This window comes from Crinia signifera, chromosome 6, assembly GCF_055691185.1.
Source record: "Crinia signifera chromosome 6, ASM5569118v1, whole genome shotgun sequence".
Classification (NCBI taxonomy): Eukaryota; Metazoa; Chordata; class Amphibia; order Anura; family Myobatrachidae; genus Crinia; species Crinia signifera.
The window spans coordinates 119,259,278-119,277,719 of record NC_139222.1 but is presented as its reverse complement, the minus strand read 5'-3'; the positions used below and the strand labels follow the sequence as shown (position 1 = coordinate 119,277,719).

At 43.9% G+C, this 18,442-nt stretch overlaps 1 protein-coding gene across 3 annotated transcripts in view; it reads left to right on the top strand.

The window, feature by feature from the left end:
• The window catches only part of ASIC2 (acid sensing ion channel subunit 2), a 679,528-nt gene that overhangs the window by 630,675 nt on the left and 30,411 nt on the right, over window positions 1-18,442 (top strand). The gene's annotated exons all lie outside the window — the stretch shown is intronic.

The following is an 18,442-nucleotide window of genomic DNA, read 5'->3' as shown; positions in this document are numbered from 1 at the left end:
CAGGGAGGAGGTGAAGGGATGCCTGTGTGTGGCATCTATTCATCTTGCAGACGGGGGGGGGGGGGGGGGCTCTTGGTGCAGCCCAGAAGCTTACCTTGGTGCTGAGCTTGCCTCCAGCGCCACGATTGGCGGTCCAGGCAGGGTGGTCGGTGGTCCCAGCACTTGGAGATGATGTAATCTCCAAGCGCCGCCCCCGTTTACACTGCAGGTCGGCACCACAGTTCAAACATGGAAAATCCTGGATTCGACCTGGATTGGGACCGTGTTCCCAATACTGGGTCGGATCTGGGATTTTGGTGTAAAAGGGGCATAACAGACTGACAGCCACACACAATATTTTCAAGTGTATTTTGTTTAATATCAATCCTTGTAACTCTTTTGTCAATGTGTATTGTGGATTCATCAATGTAAATGAGTTCTGGTTATACAATTTCAGCAGACTATATAAACACTACAAAGAGTTCTCTGTGATCACAATGATCTGCTTGTCCTCCTTAATATTAAGGACATGTTCTGAATACTTTATTAATGTAACTAGCAGTGACTGTCCCCATATAACTCTAGCAGATAAGTAATGAGCCCCCAACTGTATAACTTCTATAACTATCCCCCTGTGAAGGCCAGTCTTCAATGTTTGCATTATTATAGATGACCATATGTTCAGGTATTTTAATCTGATAATACGTACCAGCTGGCAGCGGGATGGCTGCATTAAATGAAGTGGGTAAAGAATACCTAACCTAGAATCTATAAGCTCCATACAAATAATCAAAGACCCTTTTCACGTCCCCAGAAATAATGAGAAATGGGTAACTATTGGTGGTCCTAGTATCAGTAAAGTGCAGTTTCCCAAAGTCTGCCACTGCAGTCTAGGTTTTAAAGATATCCAAGTTTGAGTACTAATTAAATCACCTGTGCTGAAACACGGTATACTTAAAACCTGGACTGTAAGGGCGGAGTTTGGTAAACCCTGATATAGTTAAAACATGATAATATTAAGACTGGTGAAGGTGTTTTTCTTTTTATATGACATCATGAGCTTAATTTGCCCCTTTTGCTACCGGTTTCAAGATTAAAAGCAAAATAGATTGTTTTTTCCATGTACATTGTATCTGGTTGCAAATGTGTCAAAAATATTTTTTTATTGTTTGTTATTCACAGACAATGGGCAGTATTCAATGATAATTATCGCTATGTGCAGCGAATCCTGTTTTTGCCGCATATTTTAAGGGTTCCGGAGGGCTGGAGCATTCGCTGCCAGCCCTCCCTCTCCCCCTATTCAACGCCTCAGGGGGGAGCTACCCCCAGGGGAGCAGGCAGGGGACGCGGTGGAGGGAGCGCTGCAGTGAATATCTAATGAGCGGCTCCTCGCCCCTCTGTGATGTAATGTGTAAAAAAAAATTAATTAAAAATTAAATATATATTCATGTGCTACAAGCACATGAATCAAAATAGCATGCCCCTTCACATAATAAAATTTGTGGGGTTTTTTAGACCAAAAAAACAAACAACCCCCCCCCCCTCCCCCCCACCACCTTTATTTTAAAAGAACACATTGCAGTTCATCTTAAAAGATGTTGAACGCAAAACGGTGAATCATGGCAAAAAACAAAGCAGTTCTCCATCCCTAGCATTGAATACACTCTAGTCCAGTGTTTTTCAACCACTAGTGTGCCTTGGGGCGGGATGTTGTAACATCCACAGCCCTGTATCGCCAGGCATTGCATTTTTAATAACGGCATATGTTCTAACATTTGCGGTTATTAACGCAAGAGACCGCTCTTGCGATAAGAGCTGTCCCTTGCGATGCCGTACCGGCGCTGTACTTCTGGGTCTGTGCCCCGGGAGTCCATCTGCGCATGCGCAGAGTGACGGCGCCAGCCGCAGGGCATGCTGGATCCCTCAAACAGCACTGCAGTAAGAAACCCTTAGGCTTCTGCAGGGAATCGCCAGCTTTTGCTGGTGATTCCCTCCGCAGCGCTGCCACTGCAGAGGGGGGTTAGAGCATACAGAAATGCGGTAAAAACCCGATAACATTAGTTAGTTAGGTTAGGCTTAAGAAGAGCTGTGTTTTATTTTCTGCTGGGGCGACTGCCAGTGTCCAGTGCCACTGTCTGCTCTCTGGTGGTGTGACTCTGCTGCACTGCCAGGGGCTGGCTGACAGGCGCCAGCCCATCACTTCAATCATACATGCTTATGATTGCAGTGTGCACTTGCACTCTGTTGTAAAATGTGAATATTATTTAACCACTTGCATACCAGTCTGCTTGTGCCAGATCAAGCCAGATAGTGGTCTTATTAGATATTAAACTTATCAAAACAGATACACAGCACAGCACACTCGCAGACCAACTCAGTGCTGCACCAATCGCCCACTGATCCTTGGCTGGTGGTAAACACGTTCAAGCCAGATAGGGATCTTTTTGGGGCCTAGTTTTTCAAACTGCCGCCCTGTATGCCGCTACAGTGCCACTCCCAGATGAGCCACGTGTTTGTGCTGCACACTTGTGTGGCTTAGCATAGTTTTACAGCTACCTCGGTGCAACCTTTTTGCCCTAAAAACAATAATGTGAGGTGTGAGGTGTTCAGAATAGACTGGAAATGAGTGGAAATGAATGTTATTGAGGTTAATAATAGTGTAGGAGCAATAAACACAATAATTCTGTGATTTTAGCAGTTTTTATGCTTTTAAAAAATAAAAAAATCCGAACCCAAAATCCAAAACATTTAGGGTGTGTTTTGGCAAAACCCATTAGAACCCAAAACCTGAAGGTAATCAGTACTCAAAACCCAAAACGTGAAAAGGGGCCGGTGCACATCGCTAGTTTAGAGGGCATTGGACATGTAGTATAGGGCTAAATCCCTCTCTTGACCGAAGACTAGACCTGCATTAGTTACTTAACGTGTTGTTCAGTCATTTCCTTAGTCTGAGCATTGTGAATGCAACATAATGTCAACTCCCCTCTGTGATCATTTCAACCATTCTTTTCATGCCCTATCCCCCTTACTTTAATGCGTACATAATGTTGTTTCTTGGGCTGAGTCATCACTCTGTTAATTGAATTGCTTCTTAATTAAGCTTGTCCGCTTTGATTACCTGCTACTGAACCTCTGGGTGTCATGTACGGTTTTATCTGCAAATCTCAGGCTATGGTAATCCAATACTGCCCTATTGTGTTATCCTATTTTCTAATGATGCACTTTGCTGTGTAGTACAGTGAAAATATCCATAATTGGATCAATGCTAAAACAGATATAAGCTAAAAGCAGCCTGTATATGTATACGTGTAGATATAATGATACCAATAAAAAAAATTGAATTGCAAAAAAAGCTACATGATATGTGTTGTATACAGTACTATTGAGAAATTACACTTTTTTTTATGTCTGTACAGTATTTGTGGATAAACTAGGTAGCTTCTTCAGTGGAAGTAGATAGCTTCCACAGATTGGAACATGCGTGTGAGTAAAATGTGTGGCTTACACAGGGTCAGTGCAAGGATTAGTGGCACCTTAGGCAAAATGCCACACAGTGTACACCTGAGCCTATCCCCCACACTGTATAGCCTGTCCCCACACTGTACACCTGATCCCATCCCCCACACTGTACACCTGCTCCAATCCGCCACAATGTACACCTCATCTCCTCCCCCCACACTGTACACCTGACCCCATCCCCCACACTGTGCAGCCTATCCCCACACTGTACATCTGAGTTGAGAGACCATATGAGTTATCATCAGGCAGTGCAGCTCTCAAGCCCCTCTGCAAGCCCCAGCAGCATCAGGTTGCGTTCAACAGCAGCCTCAGCACAGTGCCTGCTGCAGGATGTGTATGCAGCATGAGTGTGGCTGCAAGCAGATGGCTATGCCCTCACAGCTATAAACATATTAGCCCCGGCATAGCCTGTAGGGGGGCGGGTCGGATGCACAAATTTGTTGACAGGGCTCCTCAGCACCTGCCAGGCTGACGCTAATGTGTGCATCCTGTCAGCAGAGACAGGAACAAGGCAAGCTGCTCATGAGGTGACCAGCAGGTTAGACTCGTCACTGGCTAGCGCAAGTTAAAAGAAGGATGACTTTCTTTATTTTTTGGGAATAACAGATGTAACTGCACCCTCCAGTGGCCAGTGCCCTAGGCAGCTGCCTAGTAACCAGGTAGCTCTGGCCCTGGGCTTACATAATGTGGGTGCCCTTTTATCTTGCCAGTGTATTATGAACTATTGTTTTTTGTCAAAGTTCTGTAATATACTGAACTAGTGACACTAGTATTCCCATTTGATACTCCTATTTTGAGATTATTCTAATGAAACCTATATAATGTAGAGAGTAGTCATACAATCTCTACCAGTGCTTGAAGTGTTTCGGTAGTGTTTCTGTATACAGCAGTATGGTACAGTATACCAGTAATTCGGCACTGATCTGGAAGCTGAGAGTGGGAGTGGCTTGCTGGAAGTGTGACAAGCAACATTCAGCCTACACATCCTGCCATCAGCTTCACATGCGGTTGGTTGCCTGCAGGAGCCAGCAACGGATTTATGTCCGATCTTTCCAAAAAGTGGAGTCCGCTTGTCTCTTCCTCCACGGAGTCCACTGTTGCTCAAAAAACATCAGATGGTGTGATCAGACACTGACCTATCTTTACCTTGGAGATCAGCTAATATCTTTTTTTAAAGTTTTCTTTGCCTTCTATCCCACAGGGGATAAAGAAAAGTACTTGTGTAGTGTCACGGCGGCACTTCCCTGCGGATCGCATTGTATGCAAATCGCATGCAAATATCGCATGCGACTTACGATTTGATACGCGATGCTATTTAGCACACCTCCAATATCCACAAGAACCCCTAAGCGTGGCGTGGAGTAGGGCCTATTTGATATTTGTGGTTATGTTTAATCCCCATCTTAGGTCGCTGGACATGGTTGTTCCTAGGAATTTGAAGGATTCAACTCGCGACACCACTGTGTTGGGCCAGTGGCGTAACTATAAATTTTGCTCCCCCCAGCCAAAAAAGGTTGTGGCGCCCCCCGCCCCCACGTGTATGGTGTGTGCATGTGTCTATATATATATATATATATATATATATATATGTATATGTATATATATATATATATATATATATATATATATAAACACACACACATTGTGTGTCTGTATATATAGTTTCTGTCAAGCAGATGTGGTTTGTGAGTCTTGTCTACAGGGCAGATGTGGTGGGTAACAGTGTAGAACGTATGGCCACAGCACCACTGCCCCATACAGCAGCAGCATGAAAATGGCACCATTGTGCCTGGCAGTGCCCTCATACAGTGGCTACATGGAAGAGGCACTACTGTGACTGTCAGTGCCCTCATGCAGTGGCAGCATGGAAGAGGCACTACTGTGACTGGCAGTGCCCTCATGCAGTGGCAGCATGGAAGAGGCACTAGTGACTGGCAGTGCCCTCGTGCAGCGGCAACATGGAACTGGCAATACTGTGGCTGTCAGTGCCACAGCAACAGAATGGAAGTGGCACTACTGTGGGTGGCAGTTTCTCTTATACATTGGCAGCATGGAAGTGGCACTACCCTCATACAGCGGCAGCATGGAAGGGGCACTGCTGCTGCATGGAAGGGGCACAGGGCAGTCCAGAGCCTACAGTACACAGAGCACTGTGCTGACCAGGTAAAGCACAGCAGCCAGCATTATAACCCTAAAAATACACACAGAAAATATTGGCAATAAAATGGAAGTGAGGAAGCTGCTTGCCCGGGCACCGGGATGTGAGAGGGCTGCAGCTGCATGCAGTGGGTGTGCAGGACCCAGGTCAGGCCGGGGTGGGAGAGGAGCAGTGAGACAAAGGAGGAAATTCGATCCCCCAACAAATCAAGGAGCCCTTATTCACCTGACAGTCACCCCCCTGCCCGGCATCTTACCTCCTGCAGGATCCTCTTGTTCTCGGTGACGGTCTCCAGGCTCTCACTTGCAGGGATAAGTGGCTGGGCCGCCACCGCCGGTGACAGCAGGCTGCTGCAGTTACCATCACTCAGCTCAGATGTCACAGCCCGCACTGATTAATCTGAAGCGCCGGCGGCAGTGACAGGAGCTGGAAGTTACTGTGCTGCGGTTATGTCCTGTCGCGCGTGCCCCCTCCGCCATTGCCAAACTTTGTTTAAAAAAAAAAAAAAAAAAAACAACGGGTGGAAACAGCGGTATGCGGTGCAGACGGCAGCGGGCCCCATCAACTGGTTCTGCACCGTCTGCACCGCCAGCGTGCAAGATCTCCCTAAGGTGAGCTGCCGTCCTGCTGGCTATTGCACTGCTAGCCAGCAGGATGGCAGCTCACCTTAGGAAGATCTATCACGCTGTCTGGCAGCCCTCACAGAGCAGACATTGTGCTGCTGCTGTTGTATGAACTTCCTGCGGGGGGCTTGGGCCGCGGGCGCTACAGTTACAGTATGCATTGCTGATAGTGCCGGGGGTGGGGGTGCGTTGGGGTGTAAAGTGAGTCAGTGCGCCGGGTAAGTGGCGGCGCCCACGCAGCCCCTGCTCCCCCAAGCGGGAGCGGGGGCTGCCTTACACTAGTTACGCCACTGTGTTGGGCTCCTGCTGCTGCCCTCCCTCCCAAAACATTGCTGTCACTGTGATTGTGGAGTAGGGTGATATATGCTGCTGCCCTCCCTCCCCAAACACTGCTGTCACTGTGATTATGGAGTAGGGTGATATATACGATTGCAGCAGCAGGAGTAGGACGCCAAACACATCTGACTGTAGCGGCCTGCACCTCCTCACTGCAGCAGACAGCAAGGTAAAGGTGCGCTTGCGGGGGCCCCCCCTTTAGTGCTGTGCTTTCCACATCTGATGCTCTGCCCACTTCCAGCTGTAGGCCACTTGAAATGACAGCACGGGCCGCAATTGGCCCCGGGCCTGACTTTGGACATGCCTGGTGTAGTGAGAGAAGAGCAGAGGGGAGAGGATGCATCCTTGGGGGGCTCCAGTACTGATTGTTCGTTTGCTGGATAAGAAGGCGCCGGCTTTGACCACCTGTTCCCTTGCCATTAGAAAGTCCACTATCCATGAGCATGTTGATCCTGGGACTCCTAAGGAGAGGAGTTTTGGCTGCAGAATCCCGGGGGTTGATAGTGCTAAATGCTGAGTTGAAGTCCATGAATGGGACTCTTGCATAGGTGCCTGGGTGGTCGAGGTGTTGTAAAATATGGTGCAGCCCGAGGTTGACCGCATCCTCTACACTTCTTTTCGCCTGGTAGGCAAACTGCATGGAGTCAAGGTGAGAGTAGGTCTATTCTCTCAGGTGCTTCAGTACTAGTCTTTGCAATGCTTTCATAGCCACTAAAGTTAGTGCAATTGGCCTGAAGTCATTTAGGTCTTTCTGGGGGGTTTTCTTGGGGACCGGGACGATGATAAAGTGTTTGAAGCAGGCAGGAACCTTGCACAAGTCCAGGGAGGAGTTGAATATCGTTGTGAAGATGGGGGCAAGCTGAGCTGAACAGGTCCTAAGGCTGGGTACTCGGTAGCGGGGCGGCACTACACATAAAGAAGTCAGGTGCCAGGCCCCATATATATATATATATATATATATATATTTATGTATGTATGTTATTTTATTCTGCATTTGTTTTCCGTGTTTGTGCATAATTGCAATACCTGTGGCACTGGTTGGGTGCATAGAAGTGCTCTATGTAATCTTTTTTATAATGCTCGCACTCCTTGCAAAGTGTAAAGGTTTACCCATTATTACTGACCGTTTATTTTCTAAAAAATGGTTCTATGCTTATTAGCATCACCTGTTGCACTCTTCGGGTGCACGGAGGCGCATTTAAGTATCTTTAGTGCTCATCATATTTGCTTGTTTGCACAATTTACATGTTTACTTGGTGCGGTAGGACCTGCGTTCCTTTTTATATATGTGTTATATGTAATTTACCAGTGTTTTAAGGAATTTCTTAAATCTATAATTATCCACAATAGGTTCCAGTTGGAATCGCAGCTGCGGGTATGTCTAAGCACCTGTATTCATTATCTGTATAGTAGGTGTATAGCAGCGCCTCTGTGCTCTAATTGGTGGATCAGTGTGTTAAGTATGGAGAGCCGTCAGTCACAAGCCACGCTCTCTTACGAAGTTGCATTACGAAACGCGTTAGGGCGGGGCTTGTGACGGCATCTCTCACCTTGTCCAGCTCCCCCACCGCGTCTGTTCCTGTGTGGTTGTCCCGGCACGCTGTTACATTCAGCGGGAGGTCGTGGTTTCCAGCAGAGCCCTGGATCAGCGGTAGAAGGTTGCCTGGCATTCATGTTTTGAAACTTGTGCTACCCAGCCCACAGCAGATTTCCCTTTGGTACGAGTCCATTTGTTACCTTATTTGGATGTGTTTTTACTGCCTTTCTATTAAACGTCTGTGTGATACACTATGGAGCGCCCCTCCTGTTCTTTATTTTAACATATATATATATATATATATATATATATATATATATATATATATATACAGATATATATATATATTATACTGTATGTGTATATATATATATATATATATATATATAAACAAAATTCCTAGAATTGCGCTACCAATGTGTGGTCACCATTAGCACTATACTTCCTACTAGGGGAGTTTATCACCAACCAAATACTACGCCAATAGTTCTGACGCCCTATGTTCTGTTAGTGGATTATTACTGTCTTTCCTTACTTAGAATGAACCATACATGTATTTTTGCATATAAAACATTTATTAAAATGCAATTTTCTTAAAACAAGGTCTTCATATCATTTTCTTGACATGGAGGTACATTCTTTAGTTTACAGATGAAGTTCAGAAACCCAACGTGTTTCGTCTTTTAACAAGACCTCATCAGGGGTAACATATTTTTTATAGTAGTCTTCAAATAAACAAGATGGTGTTCACTTTCTTTGTACACTTGCCTTCTTTGTGTTACTCGTTCAGGCTTTTGTGTGTAAGGGCCCTTTAAGACTGGGTCCCAATTTCTGTAACCAAATGCTTAGTGTATGTAAGTGGATGTCATCTTCATTTTTCACCATACCCGGAGAACCTTTAATATATGGACCTCACTTTATATGATCTTTAGAACACTGATGGTTCTTTTCTCAATCCAATAGAGTAAAAAAAAAATTCATTCAAATGTGCTTAGATGGGATAATAGTAACTTATAATAAATATCCTTAAAAGGACAATGGGGTCATTAGGCCTTTAAGCGTTTATAGATCTGAGCAGGAATGTTGTTTATTCCTGTGAAGTAGTGTATGTGTTCCCCTCAGCATCCAAACTGCAAGTTTTATATATATATATATATATATATATATATATATATATATATATACAGAAGTATATGAAATGGGCACTCACCAAGGTCTTAAATTCAGCAGAATAATTTTATTGAAGAAATAAGAATACATCCGACGTGACGTGACGTTTCGATCTGGTATAGATCGTCATCAGGAATACAAACAGCAAAAGTAACTGGTATCATGTCCAACAACAGGCAACCTGGTATCCATAGAGGAGTATCTCCTCTATGGATGGATACCAGGTTGCCTGTTGTTGGACATGATACCAGTTACTTTTGCTGTTTGTATTCCTGATGACGATCTATACCAGATCGAAACGTCACGTCACGTCACGTCGGATGTATTCTTATTTCTTCAATAAAATTATTCTGCTGAATTTAAGACCTTAGTGAGTGCCCATTTCATATACTTCTATATTCCTTTGATGTTCACTCATCTGTTGGAGCACCCCCTATGACAACAATTGACCTTGAGTGCGGACCCTTTCCATATATATATATATATATATATATATATATATATATATATATATATATATATACAGATATTTCTGAGGAAGCCGCTGACATTGCTAAAGAGGTGGAGAAATGCGTAAATTCTTATCCGGATACGGCTGTATTCCACCTAGTGGTGTGGGTCCTATCTACTCCAGAGAAAGTTGCAATTATGGAAATCTCAGCAGCTGAGAGAAGACCCGAGAACACCAGTTACGGGGAAGGGATCCCTCCCAAACAGTGTGGAGCTCCACTAGCAAGTATCTATATAATTTTATTTCTTGCTGCATGATGCTCAATTGAGTTGAGACGGGGACCACATTCTAAGTATGGAAAAAATCGGCAGAAAATAAATCAAATTGAAATCATTAAGGAATAAGCACATTATAAATATCTAAGAGCTGCGAGAAAGCTCAGATAAACATATCCAATCTTCCAACTAACTACAGAGTATTTATGTGCTACAAACAGAATTTATAACACACTTACCCCCCACAGGCAGTGAAGGATACAGACCGTCACTCAGCAAAATTGAAGAAAAAGATATTTATTCCATAACGTGCAGAGACAGTAACCAGCAGCTGTTTACCCGACAGCTGTTTCAACTGGACACACCCCTGAGGAAAACTGTCTGTGTCCAGTTGAAACAGCTGTCGGTTAACCACTACGGGGTTTGTCCCCCAAAAAGTTACCTGTATCCTTGAATATACTTTTAAATGCATTGTGGTTGTCTCTTAGTGACGTTTTTGTTATATAGAAGTAGAATTTGGATGGTATCTATTGCTCAATTTAGGCACTTGAGCAAGTTGTATATATATATATATATATATATATATATATATATATATACAGTATATGGGGTAATTGTGCCCTGAAAGGTTATGATGTTCATGTGAAATTGAATATAATTGTCTTCTAAGACTGAGTGCCGCTGTATGTATGTATTTAATGCACCCGTTAGGGAATTTACCATTACGTTAGATGGATTATTTCTTTTATAAAAATATTTTCTTCCACTACAAATTAATCACCAGTTCCCAGCCTATAAATTTGCAAATATGTAGTCATATGGGAAGTATATACTGTATAGTAGTACTTCACACTGCATATAGAAATAAATACTTCAATTATTATATTCAAGGATTGTAAACATTTTAGAACCTGATTAATGATAATACCCCCATAATAATTTATCTAAAGCAGGCTGAATGAGCTGCTATGCAGACTATACATTAAACATATTGCCAAGAATAAAGTGACCTCTCTATTGCAGCTACAGATAATTTATCTGTCTCTGGAAGATGAGAGATAACCGGCGGAGTAGGGAGAGGGAGGTGGTCCAAGCACAGATAATGGAAGGGAATATAGCAATACATATGGCCACGAGTCCCAGATACATCACTGTATGGCAATAAGTATAATTTGAGGTTGGAGATAGTTTACAAAACACATTGCAAGTAATGAAGGAGCCAAGCAGAGTCTGCCCTTTGCGTTCAATTTGCAGACTCATTCTGTGGCTGTGGGTGGATTGCGTGTCCATCAGAGTGCAGTGCTGATTATGTTCATCAGACACCTTCAGCAGGAGAAATGCAGTGACTAATTTAATTCATTGAGAAGCTACATACAGAGATACAGAACAGCGAGTGCAGCTAATGTATTTATTTATGTTCTGGCTGGAGGCTTGTTTAATGTTAAATGTATGAATCATTGTGGCCCAGATACCAATTCATGAGAAGACTTCATATCTATTTTGTACAAAAGGCCAGATCTTGGATAAATAATACTGTACTTTTTTAAAGTGAATTTTCAGAAATGGGACCCCTTACCTTCAGTACAGGGTCATAGGTAATCCTAAATGAACCCCTTAAGTGGTATGCCAGGAATTCACTGCTGGCGTGGGCTAATGTGAGGGGGTGGAGGTGCGTTGTGGTGCCTGCCGCTGTGCAGGTTTATCCTGACCACTTACCCGGCGCCTGGAGAAAGGAGGGGAGGTGTACCTTCCTTAGCGCAGACCGATGTGCCCTGCATACCGCGACATCTCTACACAATGAAGCTTCGGACTCCTATTGGCCGGGGCGGGTTTAACTGTATAATGCATTATGCTGATTCCAGAGTGCAGCAGTGGTATTGTTGGGAATCCCCGCTGGCGATCAGCGCATGTGATTCTCGAGCGATCCCCACTGCAATCCCCCACAGACGCCCAGGTCAACTTTAAAAAACACCCCCAAAATAACCTGCCACTCAAATGTTAGTGCATAGGCCTAGGAGATGCCTTGTCAGGGTGTCAAAGACCCCTTGTCAGAAAAGGATTGCTGAGAAGTTATTTCTTTAAAAGTAAACAATAAGAAGGCAACGTTCTGTCATTGTAATGAAGTATTCAGAGATGGAGTAGATGGGAAGCATTGGATGGTGACTGTATCATACTGCTGATCTCCATAAATCAGACTGCTACTGTGTAGCAATACAACTGGTTTCATGTGTTGCAGACAAAAGAAATCGATACACACGTGTGCATGAGTAACTCTATACACACATGATACCTATAGAAGTGCTCTTACTATTATTATAGACCTGTTGCTGAAAGCAAGGCTATGCCATATTTTAACATGGGGTTAATCCAAATATAACTAATAGTGGGTACACACGGTGCGATTTTGCTTGCGATTCGAATCGAATGGTACAAATTTTTTATTTTTGTTTTACTATATAGTACAGATCTGTACTACAGTATATAGTTTTGCCTGACAAGACTATTTTTGTATTAGATTTACAATACACGGAAGTGTGCATTGGGATGGAATCTGCATCAAATGTTGAAAAACCATGCAATGCCCATTTGATTTTCTATTTAATTCTCTATTTGATTTTGCTTATAAAAACAAAATCAAATACAAAAATAGTGCATATTTCACCATGTGTACCCTCAATTATGGTGTGTACACACAGTGAGATTCCTTTGCTATTCGACTTAAGATTTGATTGCTATGCAATCTTTGCTAACTCTGTACTATTTACATACAATTCATGCTATCTACATTCAATGTGCACTATTTACTCATTGCTGCACTGTCTATTTGGCTTTTCCATTTCAGCTGAATGGCAGCATGCATCGGCATCGAATCGGGATAGAAAACTTTAAAACATCTCTCCATACTATGTTTCTGCAATTCTGATTCGATTTTGACTATATAGTCAAAATCGAATGTCAAACTGTACCGTGTGTACAAAGCATTAGTCTTCAGGTCAGAACATGGTTATGTTCATGTTGCTAATCAACTCAATTTGATAACATACAGTATTTGTGGTAAAATATTACAATGCATAGAGGTGCAATATGCCTATAGATTGTAAGCTTGCGAGCAGGGCCCTCCTACCTCCATGTCGGTTTGTATCTACCCAGATGGAATATGCTGCACTATAGAAGAAACTGTAAATAATAATAATAATAATAATAATAATAATAATAATAATAATAATAATAATAATAATAATAATATGCCTCTCTGGAGGCATTTTTCAGTTTTCTTTTTTCTTTTAAGGCACTTACTGTACATTTCACATCATGTTTCCTGTGACATGCTGTGGCGAGCCAGGCACCATAGTGGAGGTGGATGAGAGCCTTTTTGCCCGCCAAAAGGCCAATGTTGGACACCTAATGCCCCAGCAGTGGGTCTATGGGGGGCATCTCCAGACAGACCGGAGAGTGCTTCTTGATGGCACTTGAGAGGTGGGATACCAACATGCTCATGGCTGCCATCGAGAGGCACGTGCTCCCAGGGACCACGATATACAGAGACTGCTGGAGGGCCTACCAGACCGACCAGCTAGAGCAGGCTGGCTTTCATCACGCCAGGGTCAACCATCGATTCCACTTCGTGGATCCAGAGAGCGGCGTGCATACGCAGAATATAGAAAGGCTGTGGGGGTCCTGTAAATTGTGGAATAAGCGCCAAAGGGGGACCGTGCGTCATCACCTGGGCTCATACTTCCAGGAATTTATCTGGAGGAGGACTCTTGGTGCAGGCACAGCCTGACTCGACAGCATCCACATCCGCAGCTGCTTCCTCTGCAAGTGCTGATGACGGCACTGTTGTTCCTCAATATTGTCTTTTTATTGTTCTGCTGATTTATTGTATTCTCATGTAATCAATTTTTTCCTCGTTCATCTTTATCTTTAACTAAAAAAACAGTTAACAGTTAACACATGTCGTCATTACTGTCTCAGGTGTATGATTTTGCAGGTGTGAATGTGTTCCTGAAGCACCCCCACCATCAACGCCATCCCAAAGCGTCGCGAGTGCAGCAGTACGCATCCTCCCGACCTTTTCATACCCCTACTATCCACGTTCGTGTGGAGTTGATTTAATATAGTGTGGCGAGTGCAGTGCGCCACCGAGCCCGAAGCGTAGAGAGCCCCGCGAGGGAACGCAGAATACATGTGAATCCGCGTCCCCGCGCAGGGCTTGCTGCTCTCGCCACGCTTCGGGCTCGGTGGCTCGCATATTAAAAGGTTGGGAGGACGCGTAACACAACCCCTCGCGGGAATCGCTGCACTCGCCACGCTTCGGGATGGCATGGATGGTGTTCATTGTGAACAGGTTTACTAGTGTTTTGCACACTGCATCCCTATGTACCCCTATACCCGACTGAATTTTGCTTGTACTACTTGGACGCTATAGCATCCAAGCAGTAGCTGATTTTGTGTCTGCTACTTGGACGCTATAGCGTCTAAGCAGTATATGCAGAATTCAGATGCACTGTCAGCACTGAACTGCCGCCGAGTCACTACGCTGACAGGTCATTGTGGTGCCAAAATGACCTGTCAGCGCATAGATCAGAGTGTATCATTGCATTGCTGCTGGAGCATCTGAGACGCTCCTATGTAACACAAAGATGATCCCCTCTCCACAGGATAGAGGATATCATGCGGGTACATGCACTGTGTGAGAGGCGCTCACTTGACAGGAGGTTAGGGGTAGCAGCGCTGGGCTGCCACGGAGGAGTCACCGTAGTACGCTGATAACGTACATTACAGAATTAAGGCGGCAAGCGGTATAGCGCTGCTAGAGCATCTGAGATGCTCCTACGTCGGCGCCCTCATGGTCCCCTCTCCACAGGAGAGAGGATATCATGCGGGCACAAGCGCTGTGTGAGGGGCGCTCACTTGACAGGAGGTTAGAGGTTGCAGCGCTGGGCTGCCACGTAGAAGTCAGCGTAAGGCGGCACGTGCTGCCGCCCTGAAACTAAACAAGTAGCCTGATAATGTAAGGCGGCTAGGCAGCTGGCAAGCTGCCAGAATTTAAACAGTCGCTATGCTACAAGCGTAGCTTAAGGCAGTTTGGCAAGTTGCCAATATTCAAGATAGAGCGTCTCGCGCTGCCTCCGTGAAACTAAACAAGTACCCAAAGTCACACATTTCCTCAAATTCGCACATTTTCATGACTAAAAATCACCCATTATAGCTCTTTTATAGCTCTGCGAATTCACGGCAAAAAATGCGATTTTAAAAAGTGTGATAGTGGGCGATTTTGGAAAGTGACAAAAACTCATTAATGGGTGTGTCTACATATTTGTAATGGCGTATTTAAATGCTGGCTAGCTCTTAATGTTAATAATTAGACATAATTTTCTAAAAGCTGCTAGTAATGTAACACAATTCCTAGATGAAAACACACTCATTAATATAAAAGTGCTACATAATATCAGCAAATACATTCAATCAAAAAGCACTATTATAAACGCTATTTTCAAAAATGGAAAAGGCAGTTACATAGCCACAGGACCGATAAATATAATAACACTAAGTAATATCTACTTTACTTTACATGTTCTGATTATATAATTTGCATTACACACCAATTATTTTAAATTTTTTTATTTGATTGATATAAATGAAATAGACTATAAAGAATTTAATAAATATAGATAAATACTGTATATAGCAGACACCCATAATACATCAGGGGAACTCTAACCCACTTTTCAAATAAAAATAAAAGCAAAACAAAATATCAGAAAAACTGCATTGCGATGGCAGTGTACATGCCCCAATAGACCACACAAACACACATATCTATCTATCTATCTATCTATCTATCTATCTATCTATCTATCTACAGTAATATATATATATATATATATATATATATATATATTGATATCTATCTATCTATCTATCTATCTATCTATCTGTGCTTAAATAATAATAATTAAAACAGTAATATTCCCTTAGTCGTGGAGGGTATCAGCCAATCTTTAAGAAAAGTAATGGTATGTTACTTTGAAAATGTAGACAGATGTATAAAGAGAACGGCGACTAATTACTGTGCGTTTAAGAAACTAAGTTGATTATAAAAATATATATTTATTTAGATGACAATAAAAAGGTATATACTGTATGGACATAGGGTAAAAAGCACATATAATAACAAAAGAAGGATATATGAGTAAAAATATATCAAACATATAAAAAATATATAGAGAGATAAAAAGTATTAAGATTTGCAAGAGGATTCAATAAAGTGCTTATCTTATAATGATGGTAGGAGGTTAGGTCACCCAACGTGTTTCGTCAATGTGACTTCATCAAGGGGTCCCCCCGAAACGCGTATATCTAAAATGCAAGTATTCAGAAACCTAGGCTTTTCTTGCTAGAGGACCGCATTGGATCCTAATCAATATAATATCGGCTAAGGGTTAATCGCAGACAATCAAGATCTTCCTACTGCAGGGATTTATCACTAACAGAAGGCTACATAAACTAGAAAAACATATTTATAGAAAACATTTTATTGAGTCCCTTGGGGGCTGATAGTATGTGGGGTATAAATCCATCGGGAGTCCAGTTGCAGTAGTCTTTTACCGCGGTCTCCACAGCGAATATCAAGGGGCACATGGTCAATGATCATGTGTCACAATGATGCCAGATTGTGTCTCGCATAAGTTAAATGTTTTGCTACTCGTTGGTCTGACTCCTTTTTGTTGGTGAGGGCTCTACGTATCGCATGCCAATGTAGAGCCATTCTTTAAATGAGTAGATGGTCTTCCCCACGTAGCACAGTCCACACGGGCATTTGATCAAATATATTATGTGGGTGCTTGTGCATGTCAGGGGATGTCGAATCACATATTTGTGTCTGGACTGCGGGTGGAAAAAAGCTTTGCCCACAACCATATGGCTAAACATTGTGCAGCCAAGGCATTTATAGCACCCGTTTGGTCTTACTTGTCTGACAGCTGAATTCCTCCTAGTAACATCCATGCACATAAGCATATCCTTGAGATCACGGCCCCCTTGTATCATAGGCCACAATTCTTCATTACACTTTTTAATAAATTGATCAGCAGTGTTATATGCCCACACCCAATGGATTTTCTCATGAGTCATTTCCCCAATATGGGATTTTTTCTTCAGTGCATCAGACCGGGAGATGGAATTCACTTCATGGATGGCTTGTTGTAAGACAGGGGTCAAATAGCCCCTCAGTTCAAATTTGTCACACATTGACATGAGGTTTTCTTCAGGCTTCTCCTCATTGCTGGTTATCCATTTTACTCTCAAAGTTGAGAAAAGGGTAACCCCAAAAAGGTTTCATATATAGATCAGTGGAGATTTGATCACCACATATTGATATCTTAACATAGAGGAAGTAAATCTCTGACTGGTTAATCGACATCATAAATTTAATGGGGCAATTCATCTGAGTGATGTCTAATACATGAAGCCAAAGGTTTGGCGGCAATGTTGGAAGGTTTAGAAGTTTCAACAGCAGCAGGGCCGGTGCAAGGCACCGGAGCGCCCCAGGCGAGTCGGGGTGGGGGCGCCCCGGTGCCGGGGGAGGGGGGGGGTACCTGTCCTGCGGCGCTGTCCGGTGCCGGGGGAGGGGGTACCTGTCCTGCGGTGCTGTCCGGTGCCGGGGGAGGGGGGTACCGGTCCTGCGGCGCTGTGTATTTAAAGCTGGCGGCGGAGGCAGCGGGGGTCCCTGCAGTCCATTAGAAATAACAAGCGCTATCCGCCGGGCTATGCGGAAGCGCTTCTGTTGTGAAAACACTGGCAGCACGCTGATTGGCTGAGATCAGCGTGCGCTGTGCTGCCAGTGTTTTCACAACAGAAGCGCTTCCGCATAGCCCGGCGGATAGCGCTTGTTATTTCTAATGGACTGCAGGGACCCCCGCTGCCTCCGCCGCCAGCTTTAAATACACAGCGCCGCAGGACAGGTACCCGGGCGGCACGGGGGGGGGGCAAAATGCCGCCCTCCAGTGGCCGGCGCCCTAGGCAAATGCCTAGATTTGCCTAGTGGTGGCGCCGGCCCTGAACAGCAGTGATGAGGTATTTTGCAGATAGGTGGCTTGTACGTGTACACAGGGTTGACAAATTCCCTTGCCGAATCTCGACCTCCCTGGTGGTCTAGCGGGATGTTTATGTATTTTAGGGAGACAATATATAAACGGTACTCTTGGGAAGTCTACTTTTAGTGATGAACCAACTTCGGATGGAATTATTTTATCACTAACTGCTTTATCCAGGATACAGTATCTGTCTAGGTTTTCTCAGGGACTCAGGCAGGCAGTCTGCAGGTTTCAGCCAGGATTCATTGTGGGCTGGCAGGCGGCCGCATGTAATATAACCTGCTGCCGCCCAAAT